We start from the raw sequence: 13,561 nt of genomic DNA, 5'->3' as shown, positions 1-13,561 counted from the left end.
GGGTCTGTCCCTGGAAGGAGTGGTACGTGCAGATGGACACTCGTCCTTTCCCACTGAATGCTGAGGTATGGGTGGAGAGGCCGGCGAGAGCCCCACCCTGGAACGGGAGTGGTCCTGCAGAATGTGACGAGTGTGGTGGCCTGACATCAGTAGGACCCGGGAAATCGTATGCGATGTATCGGTGCAGCTACAGGGGCATCAGTAGCACGGAGTGGCGTTGGCGACGGGAGGAGGCCAGACGTGTCACCCAGAGCTGGGAGAAACCACAGCTCTTACCCCGTCCGAAGTCCTGCAGCCCATAGAGCCCCCGACACCTGGCTGTTGTGAATTCACTTTCTGGTCTGCCTCTGGTTGCTGGTGAGGGTGATGGAGCTGGTTGTATTGACAGAAGAGTTGTGAGTTCTCTTTCCGGGCTCCCTCTGGTGGTTGCAGGAGGTAATGAAGCTGATCTAATTAACAGAGACCTGCCACCTGATAATGAGGACGACGATTGGACATCTGGAGTCTCTGACTGGATTTAAGACAGCCAACTCCCTCAATGCCTACTGGGGATTTTTCCTGCCTCCTGAGGTCTAAGTTTCCAGTTCAGTCCCTGCATTCTCAAGCTAAGTGTTCCTTGCTATTCACATTTGATCTGGATTTGTCTATTCAGTTTTGTGTGGTCAGCCAGCCCCGGCTGGGGCTGTGCTGAATTTCCATTCTTATGTTACTGTTTGTGCCAGTTTGCTTTCTGTCCCTTATTAGATTGGCCTCTTTTTGCTCTGTTTTCAGAATATGCCAGAGTGCTGATATAGTGGGTGAAGTCTTGTGACTTCAGGGTTTTTTTGCTATCTGAAGTGTTGGACATTTTTGCAGGGTTTTTTTGCATGATTGCAGACAGTATCTTTCCTTTCCTGTCCTTTCTAGTTAGTGTGGGCCCCATCATTTGCTCAGCCTATTTTCCTACCTGTGTTTGTGTTTTCATCTTGTCTCACCGACAATATATGTCTGGGGGCTATCTATTCCTTTGGGGTCTGCTCTGGGGCAGTTTAGATTTCCCTTTTTCTTGCTTTAGCTTTATTTAGTCCTCCGGCTGTGTTGAGGCATCTGGAATCAGGGGTCTGCAATCCGCTTAGTTACCAACCTCTCTGGTTTTCTGTGGCTTAGCTTGGTCTTGTATTCCTCCTCGGTAACCCAATCATAACAGAATCACCAGCGTAAACCGCAGATTCTAGGGTATTCAAAAGCAGGAAAGAATTGTAAAAAAAAAAAAAAAGTGTCAAAAAAATTTTTTATATGTATTTTTTCCTCTTTTTCTCTGGGGCCGTGGGAGGATTTCTTCTTTAATGGAGATTGAGCAATTGTCTGATCGTATTGAGCAGCTCGCTGCTGAAGTGCAGGAAATTTCCGCCTATCTCGCTCAATCACATGCTGTTGAACCAAAGATCCCTACTCCTGATGTGTTTTCTGGAGATCGGTCTAAATTTTTGAATTTTAAGAATAATTGTAAATTATTTCTTGCCTTGAAGCCTAACTCATTGGGGAGCTCTGTGTAGCAGGTTAAAATTGTCATCTCCTTGCTGTGCGGCGATCCCCGGGATTGGGCCTTTTCTCTGACACCTGAAAATCCTATTCTGACTAATGTGGACACATTTTTTCAAGCCTTGGGGTTGTTGTATGATGAACCTAGGGCTGTTGATCAGGCTGAGAGAACCCTGTTGGCATTGAACCAGGGTGAGGATTCTGCAGAGTTATACTGTCAAAAATTCCGAAAGTGGGCGGTCCTTACTACATGGAATGATGGTGCCTTGGCAACTCTCTTTCGGAAGGGTTTATCAGAAACCGTAAAAGATGTTATGGTGGGATTTCCTGTTCCCTCTGGTCTTGATGATTCTATGTCATTCAAGTTGATCGGCGTTTACGTGAACGTAAAACTACACCAGAGTCGTTGCCGCCTTTTGAACGAACGTCTGAGCCTATGCAATGTGATAGGATTTTGTCTAGGGCGCAACGTCAGTAGTTTAGAAGGTGTAATAAGCTGTGTTTTTTCTGTGGAGACGCCTCTCATACTATTTCTGTCTGCCGTAAACGAGAGAAAAGTTTTGTACATTTGCTGTGGGCAGTGTACAACCTAAGTTCCTTTTGGCAATTACTCTGATCTGCTCCTTAGCCACATTTTCCACTAAGGCTTTTGTAGATTCAGGAGCAGCTTTGAATCTGATGGATTTGAACTTTGCTAAACGTTGCGGTTTTCCCATGATACCTCTGCGGACGCCTATTCCTTTGAGGGGTATTGATGCTACTCCTTTGGCGGAGAATAAACCTCAGTTATAGACCCTGGTGATAATGCGGGTCGCCCCAGACCACCAAGAAAATTGTAAATTTTTGGTGCTGCACAATTTGCATGATACTATAGTTCTGGGTTTTCCCTGGTTGCAAACTCATAATCCAGTTTTGGATTGGAAATCTGTGTCTGTGGTGAGTTGGGGTTGTCAGTGTGTTCTTAGTGACACTCCTGTTTTCTCCACCTCTCCTCAGTCTCATGATATTCCTGATTATTTGACTGATTTTTCTGATGTATTTAGTGAGAGTAAGTCTGCGTCTTTGCCTCCTCATAGGAGTTATGACTGTGCAATTGAGTTGATGCCCGGGTGTAAATTTCCTAAGGGTCGGCTTTTCAACTTATCGGTACCCGACCATGATGCTATGCGATCTTATATCAAGGAGTCGTTGGAGAAGGGTCATATTAGACCATCCTCTTCACCCTTAGGTGCTGGGGGTTTTTTTGTGACCAAGAAAGATGGCTCATTAAGGCCTTGTATTGACTATCGTTCCCTTAACAAAATTACGGTTAAATATCAGTACCCGTTACCCCTGATTTCTGATTTATTTTCCAGAGTTAAAAGTGCCTGCTGGTGTCAGAAACACCGCTGTTGTGAGCTCATTTTCGGGTTTGCCTCTGGCTTCTGGTGAGGGTTATGGAGCTGGCTGTGCTGACAGAGAAGTAGTGAGTTCTCTATCCTGACTCCCTCTGTTGGTGAAGGGAGGTAATGAAGCTGATCTAAATGGTAGAGACCGGCCACCTGAGGAAGAGGACTGCGATTGGACATCAGGAGTTTCTGATTGGATTTAAGGCAGCCGACTCCCTAGTTTCTTGCTGGTGATTTTTCCTGACTGTGGCTCCTGGTTTCCAGTTTAGTTCCTGCCTTCCTAAAGCTAAGTTTTCTCTGTTATTGTTCATATGAGTGTTTGTCTGGTTTACTTAGTTTTTGTGTTCAGCCAGCCCTGGCTGGGACTGGGCTGAATCCCCATTTTGTCTCTGATCAGTTGATGTCTTTTGCTCTGTCTTCAGAATATACCTGAGTGCTGATATAGTGATTTGAAGTCTAGCGACTTCAGGGCCTTTTTCTATCAGATGTGTTGGACATTCTTTTTGGCAGGGTTTTTTGCGTGATTGCAGACAGCAGCTTTTCTTTCCTGTCCTCTCTAGTTAGCGAAGGCCCCATTGTTTGCTCAGCCTATCTTTCTACCTGTGTCTGTGTTTTCATCTTGTTTCACCGACAATACATGTTGGGGGCTGTCTATTGCTTTGGGGTCTGCTCTGGGGCAGTTTAGATTTTCCCTTACTTTCTTTAGGCTTATTTAGTTCTCCGGCCGTGACGAGGCATCTAGGACCACCGTAGGCACGCTCCACGGCTACTGCTAGTTGTTGTGGATAGGATCAGGGGTCTACAATCCGCTAGTTACCAACCTCTCCGGTTTTCTGGGTTTAGCTTGCTTTTTGTTTTTTCCTCCTCGGTGACTCATTCATAACACACCGCACTGAACTTGCTCACTGAGCCAGTGCGTGTGTCCTGAGTAAAGCGAACTGTGCTCAAAGATTCCTGTGGAGTGGGCAGCAGCCGAGTAGATGCATACTTCAGAGCCGCAGGACCTGAAGCACGTGACTGTTAGGGGCGTGGCCTAAACTCCAGAGAGCTAGGAGCTGCAAAAGAACTCCTAGCAGTGTAACTGCGAGACAAAGTTACCAAGGGGCATAGACAGGGAGGATAGTCAGGACGTAGCCAATGAGTCATACACAGAGATAGCTGCAAGGTACAAGAGGGGCGAGCAGAGAGTAGTCAGATCACAGGCTATGAGTCATACACAGAGAGGATAGCACAGTACAGAATCAACAGGCAAACTCACAACGGGAAACAGAGCCAGGTCAGAACCATATAACCAAGCTATAACAACGAACAGGGACAGGCACACAGAGGTCAGCACACTCGGCCAAAGGCAAAAGTATAACTGGCAGGGATTGGAGCTTCCCAGGGGTTTAAGAAGCTCTCCCAGAACCAGAAAGAGGCCACAATCATTAACCCCAGGTGTGCAGGTCAAAACCTGCACTGAGCTCCATACATTAACCCCTGACGTGCAGCTCAAAAACCTGCACTGGGATCATGACAGCTGGTTTACCAAGCTTGACCTCAGGGGGGCGTATAATCTTATTCGCATCAAGCACGGGGATGAATGGAAGACGGCGTTTAATACTCCGGAGGGACATTTTGAGTACCTGGTTATGCCTTTTGGGCTCACTAATGCCCCTTCTGTCTTCCAATCCTTTATGAATGATATTTTCCGGGACTTTGTGGATAAGTTTTTGATCATCTATCTGGATGATATTTTGATCTTTTCCAGTGATTGGCATTCTCATGTGCAACATGTCCGGACTGTGTTCCAGATTTTGAGGGAAAATTCCCTGTATGTTAAGGGATCGAAATGCCTCTTTGGTGTACAGAGGATTTCATTTTTGGGATTTATTTTGTCTCCGTCGAGTATTGAAATGGACCCGGCTAAGGTACAGGCCATTTATGATTGGGTTTAGCTCACTTCTTTGAAGGCTCTCCAGAAGTTTTTGGGTTTTGCTAATTTTTATCATAAATTTATAGGTAATTTTTCTGGTATTGTCAAACCACTGAATGATCTGACCAAGAAGGGCGCTGATGTGCTGAATTGGCCTCCAGAGGCTGTCTCGGCATTTCAGGAGCTTAAGCGGAGATTCACTTCTGCTCCGGTTCTACGGCAACCTGATGTCTCACTTCCATTTCAGGTGGAGGTAGATGCTTCTGAGATTGGTGCAGGAGCTGCTTTGTCCCAAAAAGATCCAGTGACTTCTAAAATGAATCCCTGTGCCTTCTTTTCTCGAAAGTTCTCTTCATCTGAACGTAACTATGACGTGGGGAATCCGGAATTGTTGGCCATGAAATGAGCATTTGAAGAGTGGAGACATTGGTTGGAGGGAGCTAGACATCAAGTTGTGGTCCTCACCGACCTCAAGAATTTGATTTATCTTGAATCGGCCAAACGCTTGAATCCTAGAAAGGCTAGGTGGGCCTTGTTTTTCACGCGTTTTAATTTTGTGGTCTCTTTTTTTCTGGGCACTAAGAATGTTAAGGCAGATGCCCTTTCTAGGTGTTTCTTTGCTGATTCTCTTATTGTGACCGAGCCTACTACGATCCTAGGTGAGGGGGTAGTTCTCTCTGCCATCTCGCCCGATTTGAGACGTGCCCTGGAGGAATTTCAGGAGGACAAACCTGAGCGTTGTCCTATGGGAATATTGTATGTTCCTGACCAGTGGAGGAAGAGAGTGATGTCTGAAGTTCATTGCTCCGCATTGGCTGGTCATCCAGGTATTTTTGGTACCAGAAATTTGGTGAGTCGGTCTTTTTGGTGACCTGCCTTATCTCGTGATATCAGGAATTTTGTGCAGTCCTGTGGGACTTGTTCTTGGTCTAAACCCTGTTCTCGTTCTAGTGAGTTGCTGATGCCCTTGCCGGTGCCCAAGAGGCCATGGACCCATATCTCAATGGATTTTTTTTCTGATCTTCCTGTCTCTCAGAGAATGACTGTTATCTGGGTGATTTGTGATAGATTTTCTAAGATGGTCCATCTTGTACCACTCCCAAAGTTGCCATCTTCTTCAGAGTTGGTGCCCTTGTTTCTACAACAGGTGGTTCGGTTGCATGGGATTCCTGAGAACATTGTGTCGGACAGAGGAGTCCAGTTTGTTTCCAGATTCTGGAAAGCTTTTTGTTCCAATCTGAGAATTCAGTTATCTTTCTCCTCTGCGTTTCTTCCTCAGACCAATGGGCAGACTGAGAGAACAAACCAGACTTTGGAGTCATATTTGAGATGTTTTATATCTGCTGATCAGGATGACTGGGTCTCATTTTTGCCCTTGGCCGAATTCGCGCTAAACAATAGAGCTAGTTCTGCCACTTTGATGTCGCCCTTTTTCTGTAACATTGGGTTTCATACTCGATTTTCTTCAGGGCAAGTGGAATCTTCAGCCTGCCCAGGTGTGGACACTGTGGTAGAGAGAATGCAGCAGATTTGGGACCAAGTGGTGAATATGTTGTCCCTCTCTCAGGAAAAGGTCCAGCGGTTTTCCAACCGGCATAGGACCATTGGGCCTCGGTTTAAAGTGGGTGATACGGTTTGGTTGTCGTCAAAGAATATCTCTATGAAGGTTGCGTCTCCAAAGTTCAAGCCAAGATTTATTGGACCTTATAAGATTTTGGAGATTCTTAATCCTGTTTCTTTTCGATTGGCTCTTCCAGTTACATTTAAGATCCATAACGTGTTTCATAAATCTCTGTTGAAGAGGTTTGTTGAGCCAGTAGTTCCTATGGTGGCACCTCCTAACCCTGTATTGGTTAAAGGCAATGTGGAATATGAGGTAGAGAAAATATTGGATTCTTGTTTGGTTAGATGGAGACTCCAGTACTTGGTCAAATGGAAGGGTTATGGCCACGAGGATAATTCTTGGGTCTTTGCTTCTGACATTCATGCCGATAGATTGGTTCGTGCTTTTCACCGGGCCCATCCTGATCGGCCTGGTGGCGTGGATGAGGGTTCGGTGACCCCTCCTCAAGGGGGAGTACTGTTGTGAATTCACTTTCTGGTCTGCTTCTGGTTGCTGGTGAGGGTGGTGGAGCTGGTTGTATTGACAGAGGAGTTGTGAGTTCTCTTTCCGGTCTCCCTCTGGTGGTTGCAGGAGGTAATGAAGCTGAACTAATTAACAGAGACCTGCCACCTGATAATGAGGACGACGATTGGACATCTGGAGTCTCTGACTGGATTTAAGACAGCCGACTCCCTCAATCCCTGCTGGTGATTTTTCCTGCCTCCTGAGGTCTTAGTTTCCAGTTCAGTCACTGCATTCTTAAGCTAAGTGTTCCTTGCTATTGTTCACATTTGATTTGGTTTTGTCTATTCAGTTTTGTGTGGTCAGCCAGCCCCGGCTGGGGCTGTGCTGAATTTCCATTCTTATGTTACTGTTTGTGCCAGTTTGCTTTTTGTCCCTTATTAGATTGGCCTCTTTTTGCTCTGTTTTTGGGGGCTATCTATTCCTTTGGGGTCTGCTCTGGGGCAGTTTAGATTTCCCCTTTTCTTGCTTTAGGCTTATTTAGTCCTCTGGCTGTGTCGAGGCATCTAGAATCATCGTAGGTACCCTCCACGGCTACTCCTAGTTGTGTGGATAGGATCAAGGGTCTGCAATCCGCTTAGTTACCAACCTCTCTGGTTTTCTGTGGCTTAGCTTGGTCTTGTTTTCCTCCTCGGTGACCCAATCATAACACCTGGCCCTGCTGCACCGAAGATACACCTGCACTCACTGCAGGCCGCGACTCATGAGACCTCGCGAGAGGAGGAGCCCGCTCCTCATCCCAAGGAACCTGAAGACCCGGAGGATGTTTCTGGCAGATGGCAGGAGGAAGGACCCCAGAACACTGCGGAGGACCAGCCTAGCGGCGACGTTGCGATGGGGGAGACCACAGAGCTGGAAGAGACCCTGGCTTCCCACTGGCAGAAGTTTATGGAGAAGCTGCGAGCTGGCGTAAGCGGAGCTGCGGCACAGAAGGAGATAAGTGCTACTCAGCCTCCTGCCAGTAGCGGATCACACAGCCCCAGCGTTGTCCCACTGTGGGGAAACACGGTCCAAGGTCCATTCCACTGAGCAACCACACTCCCGCCAGGTGCTCCCCGAGGCCCTGGAGCCTCCCCTTTTTGTCCAGCCCTCCCTTGGAGATACTGGTCCCCCGCCACCTGTGTACCCATCTGTGTGGATCATGGACATTATCGCCGGAAAGAAGGCAAAGGAGGAGATCTGGGATCTCTTACATCAAGGCGGAGAAAGTGTCATGCCTGTCCCACGTACCTATGGACAGCTGGTATACACGAATGTGGAGCGGGGCTACGGCTTCATAGAGGAGGAGGGCACCCACAGTAAGGTCTATGTTAATGCCGCCTCTGTGAAGCACGGTTGAGCCCTGAAAATTGGAGACTGGGTCTCCTTTTATAAGGAGTACTGCCCCCCGCGGCTGTTATGCCGTGGCTGTGATTTTGTGCCCGGAGGAGGATGAGACCTCCGGGAATGCTGCGGGACTGCTTTCAGGAGCCTCTGGAAATGCGTCTGCTCCTGATCCCCACCGCTGAACACCCTGACCATTTCTCTCTAATGTGCCTGTTGCACCACTGGGACTGTTCCGCTTCCCCGCAGTGTATGGTAATCCTGCTACGCTCTCACGGAGAGCTGTTTACGGTCCAGGAACTTGTTAAAGGAACTGTTTTCTTTCTTCTCTATGTTTTTTATGGGCGGCTGTTGAGCCTCTTCTGTGCAACTGCGGCCACAGAGAGTGCTTGTCCCTGTCAGCGAAACTTGAACACTGGAAGTGCTCCCCTCACAGGAAGGGGGGGAGAGGACATGTTTGTTTTTTTCTCTCCTTGTCTGTGTTTTGATATTGGATCTACCTCAAATTAAAACAAAAATAATGTTTGCACTTTAATGTCTTTACAGCATTTTTTTATAAGACGTCATGACAATTTTGGGTAGCTGTAATGTGTATGGTGCTACTGTGTTTTCTAAGGAGACACGGATGATTGATATATTTTATGCTACTAAAAGTATTTATGCTTAGTAGGAGCATTTAAAAAAATGTAAAAAAAAAATTGTTTTAGTAAGGTATAAGTGTACATATGGTATAGATTAATATGTGTGAATTTTTGGTAACCTTTTGCCTTGCCAGGGACGGCAAAGTTTTCAGGAAGGGGGAATGTAAGGAGGTGAGGGCCTAACCCTGTAAATATTGTTATTATATATTAACTGTGTTCCTTACATGTCTGTGTGCGGTATATACAGTATGTCGTGTGTGTGTGTTTGCGGCTGCATGACAATAGTTAGTTAGAGAGATATAGTTAGTTATAATATCATTAAGGGACACTAGATGGGGGCACCAAGCATAGCTGAGGAAACCTGTGGAGAGGGTTAATTTAGAGGAGTGGCTAGCCTGGTCAAAAAGGAAATAGTTTTCCGTCATGAGGGTTGAGCCGGGGGTAGCCACACTGGACAGTGGAGTACAGCAGATGCCTACAGCAGTAGCCAGTGAGGAAGGTCACTGGAGGTCCTACAGTTAGAGACTAGGAACTGCAGGACTAGGGAGACTACCAGAGGAGTCTCAGTGGTCAAGTCAGCTAACAAGGAAGAGCTGAAGTGACAACCAAGCCAGTCTATGGAAACCAGCCCGTATCTGGAATTGTCCAGCCAGGGTGGTCAGTGGGAGAGCGCCCTGTAGAAGTGGCAGCTGGAGTACGGGAGCTGTGTGAAGAGTCTAGTGAGCTGCAAATCTAGGACATGTACAGGAGCAACAGTGCCATCAAGGGGTGAGCTGTAACGGATAAGACAGGTACCTTCGTGGGCTGAAGTTGGTCTCAGGAAGAAGGGTCGGAGTTCTGTGTTCACTTTGTTCCGTGTGACGTGTCCGCTTGCTTGTGTGGTTCATACATGTGTAACGGAGGAAGAAGTAACGTACTGCTGTAGATGAAGATGTATTGCTGTTACCGAGTAAAGAGCCCTGTAGCCATTGTGGATATGCTGTGCCCTGAAGAGAATAAAGCTGAGTTGTTAAAATTGTTTCCAGCCTCTGCCTGCAGTCAATTGAGTCCCCAAAGTGAACAGCATACCGGAGATGGAATAGCCTCCAGCACAGTGAGTACTGGAATGACCACAGAAGCTACCCCCCCGGCGGCCATGGTATTACAAAACAGCAGAATAAAAAGCGATTAAAAAAGTCCCCCAAACTACTCTGCTAAGGCTGGTTTCACACTTGGTTTTTTTTGCGCTGTTTTTTAGCGCAAAAAAAAGCATGCGTTTTTTTCCCCTATACTTTACATGGGTGCGCATACACATGTGTTTGTACGCGTTTATATGCGCATGCGTTTTTTTCGTAGTGTGCGCTCGGGCGCACAAAATGCATTCTGTTGCATTTTTTGTGCGTCCGACTTGTCCCAAAAAACGCATGCGCACGCAATGAGTTTTTTTTCACCCAAACACCCATTATAATCTATGGGTGAGCTGACGTGTGCATGGTAATGCTCACGTCAGAGCAAAAAAGTATGCGCAAAACCGTAAAAAAAAACGCACACAAATGCATGATGCGTTTTTTATGTGCGTTTGCACTGCGCGCGGTGCGCAGCGCAAAAAAACGCAAGTGTGAAAGTAGCCTAAATTCCCTCTGGTTTCGTGTCCCTCATGGTTATTATTCACTTTGCAGCTAATATAAGGTGAAGCCACAAGACCCCTGCAGCCTAGTGCTAAGACTGACGGAGACCCCCGGAGCCACAAGACCGCTGCAGCCCAGTGCTAAAACTGGCGGAGAATCCCGGAGTCACAAGACCACTGCAGCCTAGTTCTGAGACTGGCAGAGAGCCCCGAAGCCACAAGACCACTGCAGCCCAGTGTTAAGACTGGCAGAGACCCTCGGAGCCACAAGACCCCTGCAGCCTAGTGCTGGTGTAAGGAGTTGAGACATGATGGAGTCAGCGGTGTGCGGTGCCCTTTAAGGCAAGAACTATCGGGGCTGTCACCACTGCTAGCAGGGGAGATTTCCTTTGAGAGGACGAGACCATCTGATCAGACAGCACGGGGCGTGGGGTACTTAAGGGGGCCTGACCGCATGAACGGGTCAGACTTGGCAGGAAGGCGACAGGACATGGTTGACATCCTCTCCACAGTTCCTACTGACAACCCCTCTGTGCCCAGACCTCCATGTGCTGACTCTGAGAATACTCTTGACGCTATTGAATTACTGTCTGTAGCTGTACCACTGACTGCCCCTGCTTTACCCAGGATACCGGAACAATAGCTTAAGGACTACTCCGAGAGACTGCGGATTGTTGCGGCTAGTACACTTGCTCGCGACCCGCACCTGGCGCCATTTCTGGGACAATCAAGCAAATCACTGTTTCCACGATCCAGCATACCAAAGACAAAGAAGACTGAATCCTTCTGCACTGTTGGGCTACAGTGTTATTCGATTCTTCGTAACAGAGCCAGAGACTTTGTGCACCATTTGAGACGCCGCCGGAAGATATTCCAGCTTTACCCCTGTCAGAACTTCAACCGATAAATGTTACATTTATCTTGTATAATCTTTTGCCATTGCTTTTACCTCCCTGCGAGGAGTATTACCGCTATTGATTTTAGTAAATACTTGTTATCCCTTTCTCTGTCTCCGGTTACTCACTGCATCAGACGAGGCTGAGGTGTCCATTATGGCACTAGATGGAGAGGCTCGAGATTCTGTGATGTTGCACACCCCCCGAGACCGAGACGCATTTGCTAAAGTACTCCAGATCTTAGAGGTGACTTATGGGGACCCCACCAATGTAGGGGAACTTAGGACAGGCTTGTTTAGCCGTATGCAAAGAGAGGGGGAGACGGTCACACAATACATGAATGCCCCACAAGAACTGCACACCGCCATTGTTAGAAAGGATGGGATGGGGATAGGGCCGACGGATGTCGTGCTGCGTGACTTGTTGGTGATTGGTCTATGGGACGCATTGACCAAACAGACCCTGAGAGAGTGGGTACGGGAGACCCACGCATTACTTTTGCGGACATGGGGAGAGAGGCCCGCTCACGTGAACAGGAGCAGGGGGTGACAGACAGTCCCGGTAGGGAAGGTTCAGAGTGGTGAAGTCGCAGTTCCATCGACAGTCGAACCCCAATGGGTAGAAGAAATGCGGCGAGAACTGGTGAATATTCAAGGAGAGCTGGCCCAAATGAAAGAAAAAGCTGAGACTAGCCAAGGCGGGACAGATGCCCGTAGTGAGGACTGAAGGGCCCGTCGGCCGAGGTCTTTTGCATGTTATAATTGCAGAGCGATAGGACATCTGACTAGAGAATGTCCGTGACGGGCTGGGCCCCGTCCATGCCGTCCATTAAACTAAAGGGCTCCGAGCTTGGGGGACGTCGCCCGGAGCCAGAATGGAAAGGGAGTAGTGAAAGTCCCACGAATCTAGTTTCTATATGTCCACTGGTGTTGGCCGAATTTGATGGTCGGGCAATGCGTTGCCTGGTGGATACCGGGTCCCAAGTGACCACAATGCTTAAAGCATACTTCCGTCGGCACTTCCCAGAAATCCTCAGGCCTGAATGGGGCCCGGTAGTGAAATTGAGAGCTGCAAATCACCTGCCCATCCCAGTAGTAGGGGTGGTATGGATGCAGGTCTCCCTATGTGGGAAAGATCTCAGGTGGAGGGGCATCGTATTGACCCAAGGAGAGGCTGGCCACGGCCATACTGTGACACTAGGCATGAATATTCTGAAAGAGTTTGGAAAGTTGCTGAGTGATGAGCCTTCGCATTTGTCTTTAAGTCAGTGGAGTTCGCACACCCCCCAGCGGCGGGTGTTCCAACAGTTGATTCGCATGGCCCAGGTGCAGGAAGTCTCCAGTCAAGGGGAAACGCTGGGGAAAGTGGTGCTACCGGCGTCCACGCAACTCACCCTACCACCAGGACAGACTGTGTTAACTCTACCCATCCGAGCCCATGCCCCACTGGAGGGGGTGGAAGTCCAACTGGAACCTCCGGTAGTACAACAACTGCATGCAGGATTGCTGGTGGCCCGAACACTGGCCGTGGTACGAGAGGGAACGATCAGGAGATTGTCATCCCACGCAGATGTGAAGTAGCCCAAGTAGTGGGCATGCCTGAGTAGATTGTACCATCCCAGGACATACAGCTAACGGTGAGTCCGGAAGACCCATGGTCGGTGAAAGTCGCTACCTCCCAGACGGCCGAGCCGCAGTATGTCCAAGAGGGTCGGTGCGTCCTAGAACAGATGCGTGCTGAACTGTTTGAGCTCACTCCTACCCAGGTACATCAAGTAGCGGCATTGCTGGGGCGATACCAATTTTTTTGAGTCATGAGGATGACTTCGGCTGCACCACAGTAATTACCCATGAAATTCCTACGGGGGGGAGACAGCGCCCATACAAGAAGGCTACCAACAGATTCCCCCTCAGTTGTACCAAAAAGTAAGAGAAATACTCGGTCAGATGTTGCAGGTGGGTGTCATAAGAGGAAGCCAGAGTCCATTGGCGGCCCCTATCGTACTAGTCCGGAAAAAGGATGGAACCTTGAGGTTATGTGTGGACTACCATAAGCTTAACGCCTGCACGGTACGCGACTCATATCCCCTGCCCCGAATCGAAGAGTCTCTGTCTGGACTGGGAAAGGCCAAATTCTTTACCACGCT

The sequence above is a fragment of the Dendrobates tinctorius genome, unplaced genomic scaffold, assembly GCF_039654945.1.
Source record: "Dendrobates tinctorius isolate UK_male_01 unplaced genomic scaffold, ASM3965494v1 ptg000015l, whole genome shotgun sequence".
Classification (NCBI taxonomy): Eukaryota; Metazoa; Chordata; class Amphibia; order Anura; family Dendrobatidae; genus Dendrobates; species Dendrobates tinctorius.
This window is presented reverse-complemented; position numbering follows the sequence as displayed.